Here is a 15,159-nt window from a genome sequence, read left to right as displayed (position 1 = left end):
AAGGATTAAGGCACCAGGCTAGAAACCGGGAGACTGTGAGATCTAGTGCTACCTTAGGCATGAAGCCGACTGGGTGACTTTGAGTCAGTTACTCTCAGAATTGTTGTTGTGGGGAAAATAGGAGGTGAAAGCAGAGGTGGGATGCTAAGGTGGAACAGTGATGTGTTCTCTCTCCCATGGCTCTGAGTGCTAGCGGAGTCCAGCGCATTTATGCTATTGCACCTGGGCAGGTAACAAAATCGTGCATAGACATGCAGGCGCACCTGTGTTTTGGTGTGGTTTTTTGCTTCTGAGCCAGCATGGAAACAAAAAACCACACTAAAACATGGGCATGCCTGCATGTCCACGCATGATTTTGCTACCTGCCCAGGTGAAATAGCATAATTGCACTGGACTCCGCTAGCACTCAGAGCCATGGGGGCGAGTACATGTCACTATTCCACCTAAGCAGCCCATCTCTGGGTGGAAGGGTCATTAGGTAGGTTTGACATCATGAGTTAATTATAAAAATAATAAAGGCGGAATGAAAAAAAATATTTTAAAAAGGCTATCAGCAGTGTAACCATTACTAAACTAGTGGTCCAGCTTATTAGGAAAAGCTGATACAGAAAGTAAATAAAGAAGTCTCACCATCCTTTACCGTAATTCACCCTAACCAAAAGTTTCAGCATTCAAAGGTGATTAAAACAATCAGTTCAAATTCTCCTATGAGATTTTATTTCTATTCCCCTGCTCTATTCCTCATGTCCATAGTTCCCTCTAAGCTGAGTTATGCGCCATAGCGCGCTTAGCTGCAGCTGTCAGCACATGTTTTTTGAACCCTGCCCAGGAGCCAATCGCCTACCTTTTGCAAAAGCCTACCTTTGGCGATTGGCTCATGGGCAGGGTTCAAAAACTGAAAGCCGCAGCTACGTGCACCATGGCTAGGTGCGCATGGGGGGGAGGTGGCTGCCTCCGCCCCCTGCAGAACCAGGTGGGCATGTTGCCGTCAGGGCAGCCGAGGTTGCTGTTGGGGCAGCTGACGTCTCCTGACATCAAGCCCTACGCCAGCCATGGAAGCGGTGCCCTTTTCAAATGCACTGCTGCTTTCCTGCGCCGCCACGACAACAAGGAAACACAGGAAAACATCCGGGATTTAAGGCGGCCGCCGGGCTGGCTTTGGGGTCGACCGCCCAAGATGCGCCAGCCAGAAGGACGCCGCCCGATCCCCCCAGCAAGAGGTGTGGTGAGGAGAAAGCTTCCTGCGTGGGTCAGGGCAAGGGCTTCCCTGGGCGGAAGGTGCAAACGCCTCCGTTTCCCCTTCCTCCTCCTGTTTTACACAGCCAGGGAGGCTCAAGCTGGTGGCGGTAGACCTCTGTTGTGTTTTCAGCTGGGGGTGGGTGGGCAGGAGGACCTTCCTGACTCCCTTCCCCCAGCGCTTCAACCCAGGATGACAGGCAGCCTCCGCACTTTTCTTTCGGCGGAGGAGCTAAGCGGCCAGAGACCTTAAAACAAAGGAATCAATGTAAAAGTGCCGGTGGGCTCTCCTCCACCGAAAGAAAAGCGCGAAGGCTGCCTGCTTGAGCCTCCCGTTGCTCCACGCAGCTTCGCCATGCCTGTCATCCTGGGCGAAGCGCTGGGTGAGGGAGTCAGGAAGGTCCTCCTGACCACCCCCAGCTGAAAACACAATGGAGGTCTGCCGCCACCAGCTTGAGCCTCCCATTGCTCCACACTGCTTCACCCTGCCTGTCATCCTGGACCTCCGTTGTGTTTTCAGGGAGTAGCGGCGGGAAAGCCCTGTGCCGGCCAGGAAAGCTGGCTTTCCGGGAAAGCAGCACGCTTTTCAACCGCGCTGCTTTCCTGCACATCTTTCCTGGGCAGGGGGGGAGAAGTGGCCGCCTCCCCCCTCCTGCCCAGGAAAGAGTTGCAGGAAAACAGTGCATTTGAAAAGCACGCTGCTTTCCTGGAAAGCCGGCTTTCCTGGCTGGCACAGGGCTTTCCCGGGCAGCTGGCTTGAGCCTGGTGCCGGTCAGCAAAGCCGGCTGCCCACAGGAGACATGGAGAGAAAGAAGGGAAAGAGAGGGAGGGAAAGAGAAGTGGAGAGGAAGGAAGGAGGGAGGGAGGGAAGGAAGGGAGAGAAAAGTGAACGAGAGGGAGAGAGAAAGGGAGGAAGAGAGGAGGGAAGAGATAAATATAAAGGGAGGGATGGAGAAAGAGAGGGAGAGGGAGGGGAAGAGGGGAAGGAAGAGAGAGAGAAAGAGAAAAAGGTGGAAGGAAGAGAGAAGGAAAGAAAGGAAGGGAGGGAGAGAGGATAGGAAGGAAGAGAGAGAGTGTGAGAGAGCAAGAAAGAAAGAGTGAGAGAGAGGAGAGAGGAAGGAAGAGAGTGAGAGATAGTGAGAGAGAGGAAGAAAGCAAGAGAGAGAGAGAAGAATGGAAGGAAGAGAGAGAGAGAAATGATAGAATAAAGGAGAGAAAAAAAGAGAAATGAGAAAATGATTGAGGCAGAGAATGGCAAGAAAGAGAGAGAAACAGAGAGAGAAGTGACTCTTGATTTAAAGCATATGGTAAAAGCACTTAAATAATAACAGAGAAAAAAACCCCCAGCCCTCACCTGTTTTTATTAATAGTTATGTTTTTGGATTTGCTGGTTGTTTTAGTTTTAATAGTAATAGAGTTTTGTTTTGTTTTATTATTAATTTCTTTTAATAAAAAAGAAGGTATTATTTGTTTGTTTGTTTATTAATTTATTAATTAATTTATTTATACTTCTATGCCGCCCAGTCCCAAGGGGACTGCCGCTCAGACACTATACTTTTCCGCCCACCCCGAAAAAAAATTAGAGGGAACATTGCTCATGTCTCCTTCAATTTTTTGCAATAATTCAGTTCAGGCTATTTTGCAAGCAAGCCCCGTCCTGCTGCTCCATCTCAGACATACTCTTTTCTCAGGAGGATTGTGACAGAGACAGAAACTGTGAGCTGTGGAATGTATCACAAAGCCCCATTGCTGACTTGGATTTCATCTTGTGCTTGCAAAATAATACAGCCCCTCCTGAAAATCTGGGGTAAAGACCTTGAAATGGAAGAAAAATGGCAAGTTTCTTAGGGTATACATTCAGGAAAACCTGCAGACAATTATTTTTGTAGAGAGACAATTGTCTTATTGAAGGAAAAATAGAAGACTGTTCCTAGAGCAGGAAACACATTTTTCTGGTATTTGCCCTATAGTTGTCCTAATACCTAAAGATTGGTCACACATATTAAGGCATATACAGATGGGCAGAACTTGAATTATAAAGTTGCGATGTTTCATCCATTTTATGTCTTTGTAGTCTGGAATGGAAGCCTACAATTGGAACTCCTGTCATAGGAGTTTTGTCATATTCTTGGGTGCCTGATAGTACTGGGCAGAAATGCCATCAATCAGAGCCATAACTGAGCTAAGTTCAAGTTTCCTAAATGTTCAGTATCACTCTACCATCCAGACACTCTACCAACTAGACTCTACCATCACTCTACCATCCAACATCAATTATGAGCAAGGAGGTGGTTCTTTTGAAGAGGTACAATGGAATGTAGAATAAATGGATTACAATAAAAGAACACTATAAGAAATAAATACAGGTAGACTTTGAATTATGAATGTAACGGAGCCTTCATAAGGTTGAACAACTGCTATGGCAGTGGTCCCCAAACTATGGCCCAGGGGCCGGATGCAGCCCACTGAGGCAATTTATCCGGCCTGCAGCAGCCCATGAGATTTTATCAATAGATATAATAAGCTCCCGAATCTCCTGTCAACTCACCGCAGTCTGCTGCTGAGTGAGGAGGCGGTACAGAGGCAAGGGGCAGGGAGAAAAGTGGGTCTGCAATTGGCCCCTTTCTTTGCCGCCTTTAGAGAGAGAAACTGTTGCTGCCCTATGGCAGAGCAGCAACAATTCCTCTCCCTAATGACGAGAAAGCAAGGGGCCAATTGCCTCCCTGCCCCTTGCCTCTGCACCGCCTCCTCCCCACCTCCTCCTCCACGGTGAATGGACAGGAGATTCAGGAACCCCCCTGAATTTGCCCGAATGGAGGCGGCGGCTGCTTCAAGGGACCAACAGCCGGTCCTTCTCGGTGCTGCATTGCTGCAGCCTCCGAGCTCCGCTGCTGTCCCCGGGCACTATTACCTCTAAGTTGTGCTGAGAGAGAAAGAGAGAGAGAGCGGAGAGAGAAAGGAAGAGGGAGAGATAGAAAGGGAGCGAAAGAAAGAGGGAGATAGAAGGAGAGGGAGAGAAAGAGTGAGAGATACAAAGAGGGAGAAAGAGAATGAGTGAGAGAAAGAAACAGAGAGAGAGGGACAGAGAAAGAAAGAGAGAGAGAAAGAGGGAGACATAGAGAGGAAGAGAGAAAAGGGGATAGATGGAAAGAGTGAGAGAGAAAAAATGAGAAAATGATGGAGAGAAAACGAGGGAGAGGAAAATGAAACAAATGAGAGAGAAGGAAGAAAAGAGAGGGAAGAGAGAAGTGGAGAAGAAGGAGGGAGGGAGGGAAGGAAGGAGAAATGGAGGGGGTTTGTTGATTTAAGTTTAAATTTACTTGTTAATAAAGAAGTATAAATTACTTTATTACTTAATTATTTAATTACTTCTTTATTTTAAATATTGTATTTGTTCCCATTTTGTTTTTTACTTTAAATAAGATTTGTGCACTGTGCATAGGGATTTGTTCATAGATTTTTTTTATAGTCCGGCCCTCCAACAGTCTTGAGGGACAGTGAACTGGGCCCCTATGTAAAAAGTTTGGGGACCCCTGTGCTATGGTGTTCCAACATTCATAATTTCAGGACCGTGTCATAAACAGGGGTGGATTCCTTCTGATTCGGACTGGTTCCCCTGAACTGGTAGCAACCCACTGGTAACATCACAATGACATCACTGAACCAAATCGCTTGGTGCTGGTCCATCGGGACTGCCATCTTTTGGGGGATTTTTTTTAAATCTTTTTTTCTTCTGAGCATGAGCAGAAGCCGAGTTCCCAGCACTGTTCCATCTTGTTTACAGCTTTCTTTTTTTTTTTTTTGGAATTTAATTCCTTTTAAACTTTATTTTTAGTTTTATTTTTCTTCTGAGCATGTGCAGAAGCCGTGTTTCTGGCACTGTGCATGCGGTCGCCATCTTGAGGAAGCAAACCGGCAGAGAGCTACCTTAGAATGCACCCCTGCTTGGGTCCCCTCAACTTTGCTGTCCCCAAAATGGTGCATGGCTGCAAAATAGGAGAAAGCTATTGCTTTCTTCTGCAATATAGAGTCATTTTCCCAATAAGTGATTTATGGCCTCTTCCAGAGCCATAAAATCATGGTTGTGCCAAAATAACAGTAACGAGGACATGCTTTGTGCCATTGGCATTAGTGACCAATGAGACGCCAAAAATTAAAGGGGTGTGTGTGACAGTCTTGAAACAATCAGGAACGTTATTACCCGTCATTCATCGGTTAGCACAAAGCCACACAGAACAACCCATTGGGGTGTGTGTGTATGTGAAATAGCTGATTTTTCAGGAAAAACAGCTACAGTCTAATCTGGACAGGATCGTCAGATTAAAATTTGAATCAGAATAGCAAGTTCAACAGTGAGAGAAGCAAGACATTCCTTTTGGGTAAGAAAAATATATATAAGGCAAACATATAAGATAGGATATTTGTGGCTAATTTGGGGTGAGGGTATGGTCACTGAGGACAAGCTGAATGTAGTCCAGCTCTAGAAGAATTAATGCAATAGAAGAAGAAGCATTGTATCAAAGACACCCGAAGTCCTTATTGCTGGGTGTGGAAAAACCAAGCCCACACATGAAGATTATAAATTACTGATTTATTGCTAAAGCCTATGCAAAGGATTCTTCTCTGACTAAGAATTTCCCATCTATATAGAATTAGATAAGGGTCAATGGCAATCAAATGGGGTGGGAGTTTATTCTTTTGTGGCTACATAAAGATTCTAAACTAATGGCCCATTTCACTCCTCCCCATGGCTCCGCATCATATCTCTTTATTCTGCAATGGAGGATCATCTCTAGAATACCATATACAATTCTGGGCTCCACATTTCTACATGATATTGGCTGTTTTGGATATGTTCAGAGAAGAATGACAAAATGATGGAGGGACTTCTGGACATGCCGTATGAAGTTCAAATGAAGGAGTTTGAGACGTCCAATTTGGAGAAAAAAGATTGAGGGGAAGCATGATTTTTCTATTCAGGTACACAGGAAGGATCCCAAAAGGCAAATGGTCAGAAATATTTTCCACAGTGGAAGCATTAAGGGGAGGTATTTGACGACTTTATAGTTATCAGATTGAGATGGAATTGTGGTCTATTCCCATGTCATGGCCATTTAATAAGATTTCCTACAGAATATTTAGGGTGCGTTTTTAAAACAAGCTTTGTCAACATGGTGCCTTTCAGATATGTTGCTCTTCAACACCATAATTCCACAGCCATTATAGTATATGAGTACTTCAGTATACAGTATAACTCCAGTACAGTGATCCCTTGAGTATCGCGAGGGTTACGTTCCAAGACCCCTCGCGATACTCGATTTTTCGCAATATAGTGGTGCGGAAGTAAAAACACCATCTGCGCATGTGCGCCCTTTTTTCCATGGCCGCGCATGCGCAGATGGTGTTTTTACTTCCGCACCTGGGAAGACCCAGGGAAGGTTCCTTCCGCCGCCCAGCAGCTGATCTGCTCGGCAGCGCCGCAGCAGCGAGGAGCCGAAGATCCGGGTTTCCCCGCCGCCCACGCAAAGGGGAAACCCCGATCTTCGGCTCCTCGCTGCTGCCGCGCCCGCCGCTTGTCCGCCGCTTGTCCACCCGCTGCTTGTCCGCCGCCTGCCTGCCCGCCTGCCCACCGCTTGTCCGCCCGCCGCTTGTCCGCCGCTTGCCTGCCCGCCGCTTGCCTGCCCGCCGCTTGTCCGCCCGCCGCTTGTCCGCCGCCTCGCTTGTCCGCCCGCCACTTGTCCGCCGCCTGCCTGCCCGCCGCCTGTCCGCCCGCCGCCTGTCCGCCGCCTCGCCTGTCCGCCGCCTCGCTTGTCCGCCGCCTCGCTTGTCCGCCGCCTCGCTTGTCCACCCGCCGCTTGTCCGCCGCCTGCCTGCCTGCAGCAGCAGCGAGCAGACGAAGATCGGGGTTTCCCCGCCACCCACGCAAAGGGGAAACCCCGGCTCCTCGCTGATGCTCCCACCCGCCCGCCGCCCGCCAGCAAGAGGGGGAGAGATAGAGAAAGAGAGAGAAGGAAAGAAAGAGATGAGAGAGGGAGGAAGAGAGTGTGAGAGAGGAAGAAGCAAGATAGAGAAAGAGAGAGAGAAAGAAAGATGAGAAAGGAAGGAAGAGAGTGACGTCATCAGGTGGAAAAATCGCGATATAGCGTTTCGCGAAGATCGAGATCGCGAAACTCGAGGGATCACTGTATACAGTATTTAAAGGACCTCAAATTTCTTAGGGAACTAATACCTCATTTGCCTCTTTTAAAATAAGCAGGGAGCCAAGTTTTAAGTTCCATGTTCAAGGCATGAAAAAAGAGAATACAGTGTTCCCTCGATTTTCACGGGGGATGCGTTCCGAGACCGCCCGCGAAAGTTGAATTTCCGCGAAGTAGAGATGCGGAAGTAAATACACTATTTTTGGCTATGAACAGTATCACAAGACATCCCTAACACTTTAAACCCCTAAATTGCAATTTCCCATTCCCTTAGCAACCGTTTAGATTATTACTCACCATGTTTCTTTATTAAAGTTTATTAAAAAAATATTTATTAAAGGTGGATGAAAGTTTGGTGATGATATATGATGTCATCAGGCAGGAAAAACCGTGGTATAGGGGGGAAAACCGCAAGGTATTTTTTAATTAATATTTTTGAAAAACCGTGGTATAGACTTTTCGCGAAGTTCGAACCCGCGAAAATCGAGGGAACACTGTATATACATGTATTTTTTTTAAAAAGCACTATTTCACAAAATATTAATTTGCCAGTTCCTTTGCTAAGCCAGATTCTTTGTGACAACTCAAAACTATTTCGATAGGATTGTGCAATAGCTCCATAATTGTCAGTAAACTATGGCAAGTAAACTGTAATAGAATAGCACAACACAGCAATGCCTTTTTGAAAGATACATTTTCCTAGCCATCTATGAAAATTTGTGTTCATATTTTGATGACATGAAAGTTGCAGTGTTTGTTTGCCATGTTTCTTATTCTGAAAATGTAACTTATTCCTAAACTAAATATTTAGTACACAAGAACACAGACTGTTTTTGTTACAATTAAGCCTTGAAATTTGAAACATGTGTGATGCTGTAGGAAAACAACCAGAAAGAACTAATATAAGGAATGGCAACTATAACGAACTATTGCACTGGTGTTTTAATTCTTCCTGGAAAATTGCAAATAAATTAGGGCCATCAATATAATTTGATTTTTATATTCAGAAAGAATAAGTCCATCTAATTATTATTATGATAAGGCTATGCTATCAGTTTTTTAAACAGCAAGTAGAGAGTGTAAGAAAACAATAAAATATTTTCTGGTGAAATAGATGATAGAAACCTTGATTCTCAAATGCCTTAATTCTTTGAAATGATGCCTGACTCAGAAATACCGCAGGCCCTATGTTCGGTCATAGAGTTATAATAAAGGAGGCAGGAAGCTGTTGCCAAGATGTAATATTGGTAAAGCTTCTTTCCTATCCACATACTTAAGTCTCTTCTTACTGATCAGTAGGGATACCATCACAAGGTCATTAATCCAAACCTTCTGTATATGAGCCAATATTGGGTTTGGACAAAGAAGACCGCCTAGTTGACCCTTATTTATATATAATCTATAATTCAAACTTCGTTGGGACAAGTATTATTTATTCCAGCTTTTTGTTTCACAGTGGCTGGAAATATGTTCAGTTCTTGAGCTTAAACTCAGCAGACGTTTGCCAGATCTTTGTCATGGCATATCTAGAAAAAACTGCAGGCCAGGATGAAGCCACGATCAAATGATATTTTTTCTGATATCTTCAGTGTTTAATTATGGTGCTACTTCTGCTTATTTTTCCTGTAACCAGGGGTGGGTTTTAACTTACCTCACTGCTGGTTTGCTTCTTCAAGATGGTGCCGGAAACCCTGCTTCTGCACATGCTCAGAAGAAAAATAAACCCCCCCATAATTTTTTAAAAAAATTCAAAGAGAAAGAAAGAAAGCCAAAAACAAGATGGCGGCTGCATGCACAATGCCGGAGACTCGGCTTCTGCACATGCTCAGGAGAAAAAATAAATAAATTATTTTAAACAAACTGGTACCGACTGAACTAGTTTTGTGACGTCATCATGATGTTACCAGAGTGAACCAGTCTGAACCTACCTCTGGATGTTTAGCCTTGAATTTTTTGAGATGTGAACCTCAGCAATTGATGGCTGTTGAAAAGAACTAAATATTTCTGCCTTGGAAAATTCTGGATCCTACTGTAACTCCCATCCAGATGGCTCTGGAGTGCTCGCAAGGGGAGAAGAGGAATATCCCTCTTCCCATCTTATGCCTCTGCCTTCAAAGACTAGTTGCAGAAGAACAACACATAAAGAGGAACATAACTCCATCTCTTATTGTGAGTATTCCAGAATCACTTATATAGAACAAGGACAAAATGAACTAGGATAAGAACTAAATGCAAGTAATGCAATTGCTCCCTGTGTAATTTATGACGCTGTTCTTATTTCACATTTAAAATGCAGCAGCAACTTTTATTGTTTTTAATTATGCATTGTCATGTCACTTCGTGAGAGATTGGTAACCTTATAAATCTGACAAATAGAATAAAAACAAAATAACGTTGAGGGTATATTTGAGCCTGTCAGAGTCTTGGATATCTCAGGTACAGAGCCATCTTAAGCAAGTTTAAACAGAAATATGTTGCCAGAGAGAGCATGACAATTGCTTAAGTGGAGATGGGGCTGCTGCCATAACTCTTAGTATTTGCATGAGAGTTTACTACTGAGTCTTTATATGAATGGAGTAAGTGCATTTAAGATCAGGGATAAGTAAAAAGATGACTGAGAGGATATTATGCTGTTGAGATGCAGAAAACACCAGGTGTTCTTCTTTGCATGGGGGATGTTTCTCTCCATCTCCCCACTTTATTTTCCTTGGAAGGAAGGTCTTAGGGAGACAAAACAAGAATCGCCTGTCCTCATGGCTCAAGTGATGTGTTAAATTCGTATCCAAAGACAAAAGTGAGAAGGAGTTGGCTGGTTCAAAACTTCTTGGCGAGCACAATAACTTTGTCTGTGAGGACGCCAAAGCTCTGTAGGAATGAAACATTTGCTTTTGGGCCAAGAAGTAAAACAAAACATTGCCTCCCTCCTTCCATCAGCCAACTTTGTCTTCATTATTGCACATGGGCAAGAACCAGGGCAGAGCTGAAGAAGAAGGAGCCAAAGAAATTGCTGAACATGCTTGGTCAACGGGGGAGAGAAGCGACTAAAGAAGGAAGTCTTGGCTTCCATAGCCACCTCTCACCCTATCTGCCACTTTACATTGCATGTTTTTCCCCCCAAAAAAATTTAAAAAATGGGGGGGAGGGCTGGCAAGATAATCAGATGCTCTTAGCAGGTGGTATCTATGGAGTTTTTAACCAGTCTGGATAAGAACAATGAGCCTAGATTATTTAAAATCCAATGCCAGGTTTTTCCTGGATGCAAGGCTTTTACTGTGTATTGCACAAATAAAGCCGAAAACTCCTGAGTCTAGCAGGCGAAAGACAAAGAGAACTTGACATGCTCAAATTAATGTTTTGAGGTGAAGCTGACCTGGGCAACAGGAAAATGAAAGGTATCAACCAAGGATTTTCGAAGAGAAAAATAACAGGTACTTTCCCATATCCTGAGTAATATGGACAACACTCAGAAAGAAACAATGGCCACACCAACACAAGGAAAGATCGCCCATGTTGCTCATTGTTCCGTGTTTCTTGTGTAAGACAAATTCTCTCCCATTTCCTGCTCTATTTGGTCTTAATGCTGCTATGCTTTCCCTGCACATCTTGAGTTGTGGGTGCGTAACATGTTGTTTTATTTTTATCTTTTATCAAGGATTTAAAAAAGAAAAGAAAAAGCAACATCGTGGATACAAAGGACCGATTTGTGATGCCACAATATTAAATGTTCAAGAAAAATAGAGAGGGATTGTGACATAGCGCTGCCATTTATTACAGCGATGATTATGAGTGTTGGGTTAACATTTAAGGAACATGGGTAAATAAGAAATGAGGTCCCGGATTGTGGGGGCAATAGCCTAGCTCTGTTAAAAAGTGCTATTGCTAACATGTTGTAAGCCGCCCTGAGTCTAAGGAGAAGGGCGGCATGAAAATTTAAATAAATAAATAAATAAATAAATAAACAAACAAACAAAAACAAACAAACAAATCTATCTATACTCAGACTGAAATGCTCAAAACACTTCTGAAACTGCCCTTTTATACAAATCAGTTGCTTGAAATCAATACAAATATTCCCAATTTAAATCTGATATTTTTTTTTTGCCAACAACTAATTATGATAAATCTTGCATCAGTTTGTAATGGCAGTGCTCTTATTGCTCTTCGTATTCTGTCATATTCTCTCTCTTTTTTTGGTATAATGATTGAATTCTGTTTAATTATGTTAGCTGTATGTTGTAGAGTTAATAATAATAATAATAATAATAATAATAATAATAATAATAATTTATTGGATTTGTATGCCGCCCCTCTCCGTAGACTCAGGGTGGCTAACAACAATGATAAAAACAGCATGTGACAATCCAATAATAAAAAAACTAAAAACCCTTATTATAAAACCAAACATACACACAAACATACCATGCATAACTTGTAATGGCCTAGGGGGAAGGAATATCTCAACTCCCCCATGCCTGGTGGTATAAATGAGTCTTGAGTAGTTTACGAAAAACAGGGAAGATGGGGGCAATTCTAATCTCCGGGGGGAGTTGGTTCCAGAGGGCCAGGGCCACCGCAGAGAAGGCTCTTCCCCTGGGCCCCGCCAAACGACATTGTTTAGTCGACGGGACCCGGAGAAGGCCAACTCTGTGGGACCTTATCAGTCGCTGGGATTCATGCGGTAGCAGACGGTTCCAGAGGTAGTCTGGTCCAAAGCCATGAAGGGCTTTAAAGGTCATGACCAACACTTTGAATTGTGACCGGAAACTGATCACAGCCAATGCAAGTATTGATTGGAGTTGGGTTGTGTCTACATTAATTTAATTTAATTTAATTAAATAACCAATATTTCCCCCTTTAGCTGTCACAGTCCCTGGTGTAAACTTGTCACGGGAAGGTCTTATTCATGTGATGTGGCTTTGTTTGTCATCAATCTTTTGCAAGTTAATTAAGAGATAGGTTGGCAAATACAAACCTTTAGTTATTCTTCATCTAATCATGATCCTCAAAATGTTCAGCTATTGGCCATGTGATTATGGCTTGGTTCTGCAGGTATTCTCTGTTTTCCTGTGAAGATCAAGAGGAAAAACAGTAACTTGGTTGATGTTTCTCTCATTAAGTCTGGAAAAAATTGCAATGTGCTTGCTTTCTCGCTACATAAAACCCCTAAAAAATACTATAAATTAGTTCATGACATGTGTATCCATACATGGACATGATAGAATCTCCACTCTTTGGAAGGACCTGAATTATTAAATGTTTCAAGCATTGTTGGTTGTTTCATGCCCAAACTACCTAGGACAATCTCAGAGAAAGCAAAGCATATTTTTCCAAGAATGGCTGTTTATTACAGAACAGATGTGATAGCTAAGGATGTTCTCCTCTACGTTATATCTAACAATTCCTTCCTGTAATTTAAATCCCATTACTTCATTTCCTGCAGTCCTGTGTACTGGGTGGAAATATACATTTCAACAATCCCATGCTATGGATCGCAATACAAACCAGTTGCCAGAGGAGCGAATCTGTCACACTAAAAGCAACAGAGAGTCTTGTGGATCTAAGAGACTAATATTAAGCCTTTATTCTAGTATTCCATCCTGTCAGATATATGGAAGATTATGATGGTTGGAGGCAGTTTATACGTTTAGTGAGAAATGAAATACAAGAGATGCCATGGGTGATGATTACCTGCTGATAGATACCTTTCACAAAAGAGTTGTCAAGCATGATACAGGCATTCATTCAAATTGACAGTTTGAGTTGCCCTTGAAGAGTTCATGAAGTCTATAATATCTCCTTCTAATTATATGTCTTACTGTATGTTTTCAACACAGGAAACTACTAGGCACGACACAATAGGTTTAGTAAATGTGCAATGGAATCTTGTGTCTATTTCTTAGTTGGTCCCAATTTATCCAAGGGACTTGGTGCCTATTACTTCCCCAGGTTACAGTTGTGTGCCTGTTTACTTGTGTTCAAATAATTATGAGTGTAGACATATAATTGGAGGACAGAAGGAAAAGGGGAGACATGATCAAAACATTTAAATATGTTAAAGGGTTAAATAAGGTTCAGGAGGGAAGTGTTTTTAATAGGAAAACGAACACCAGAACAAGGGGGCACAATCTGAGGTTAGTTGGAGGAAAGATCAGAAGAAACATGAGAAAATATTATTTTACTGAAAGAGTAGTAGACAGACTTGGTTGGTAAATCCACAGTAACTGAATTTAAACATGGCTGGGATAAACATATATCCATCCTAAGATAAAATACAGGAAATAGTATAAGGGCAGACTAGATGGACCATGAGATCTTTTTCTGCCGTCAATCTTCTATGTTTCTATATTGTGACTTGGCAGATTGTGCGGGATTAAGGGATAGATAAAAAATGGCACGATCCTTCAAGTAGTATCTGTATCAATGCTTTTAAACAATGGTGAGCTGGTAAGAAATCCATGATCTATGATCCATTACCTAATAGGGGTCAGGCAAAAGGAGCACTGTGTTAATCTATAGTAGCTCCAAATCAGAAGGAATCTGGGAGCGTATTTTCCAATTACCGAATGTTATTAAAAACATACATTTTTATTAAACAAGTGACTTTAAGTGTGTATTATATACATTTGATTACATGCATGTAATAAAACTCCATGTCTTTTAATAAAATGTATTAATCAGGAAAAGTGATACTAGACGACTCTCAATTGTGTATAAGCACTAAGCATCTCTGTGACACACACACACACACTAATCTCAAACCAATTCAGCATCTCTCCCACTCCCATTATTTGCATCAGGACAAAAACCCACACCAGAGCCTAAGGCTGATTAAACTCTGCAAATATAAGACGAGGCTGTCAATCTCTCAAGGATTTTAAGAGGGTCTAGTGAATTTCTGCTCCATCTTCAGAGAAATCTTCTGGGGTATATTTGGTTGAGCAGAGATTATTTATCCCAACCACTGATATGTTCAATACTTTCCTTTATTGTGACTGGATTTGCATACATAGGCAATTCCAAGGCAGGCAAAATAATGCATTCCTTGGATAAACCAAAGGGAAACATGCAAATCCTTAGAGGAAATAAGCTCCATAAATCAATCTCTTTTTCTTAGTTTATAGGAAAAGTACACAATACATACCACATTAGTTCAAGAGGTTTGTTCTGGCACTGCAACTCTTCCAGTATTTCTAAGAATCTGCATTTTTTTAAAAAATTAGTTGCTTATAATTGCAATCAGATTGCAAATAGTTTTATGAGATGACCTAAATACGCTCAGTTCAATGTTAGATTGCATTGAACCTTGGAACCTAAATGAAGTAAATAGCCTTTGTGCAAAACTATCAATTCTTGAATCTTAGCTTTTCCATTTCAAACTAAAAAAACTACAAAGTGCTTAGATTTGATTAATTTTACTCAAAGAATACAGGTATAATGGGGGTGGGGAGAGGAAGCTAGGAAAGTTATTTAAAATACATTAACCATAAACAATTTCACTCTTAATGCAAACAAAAAAAATCATACTATTTAAACATTTCATGCTGGTGCTGAATTTAAGTATCAGAATCTTGAAAGTGTCCAGACAGAGGTGAACAACCAGAGGTGAGCACTCTGTTTCCAAGGGGTTTCAACAGTCACAAGTGATGAATGGGTATGTAAGGGGGTGGGATAGGAAATTAAAACAAAAAATGTGCGAAAAATCTTTGCTGGCTGATCCAGGAAAGCT

The sequence above is a fragment of the Erythrolamprus reginae genome, chromosome 2 (assembly GCF_031021105.1).
Source record: "Erythrolamprus reginae isolate rEryReg1 chromosome 2, rEryReg1.hap1, whole genome shotgun sequence".
NCBI classification, from domain to species: Eukaryota; Metazoa; Chordata; class Lepidosauria; order Squamata; family Dipsadidae; genus Erythrolamprus; species Erythrolamprus reginae.
This window is presented reverse-complemented; position numbering follows the sequence as displayed.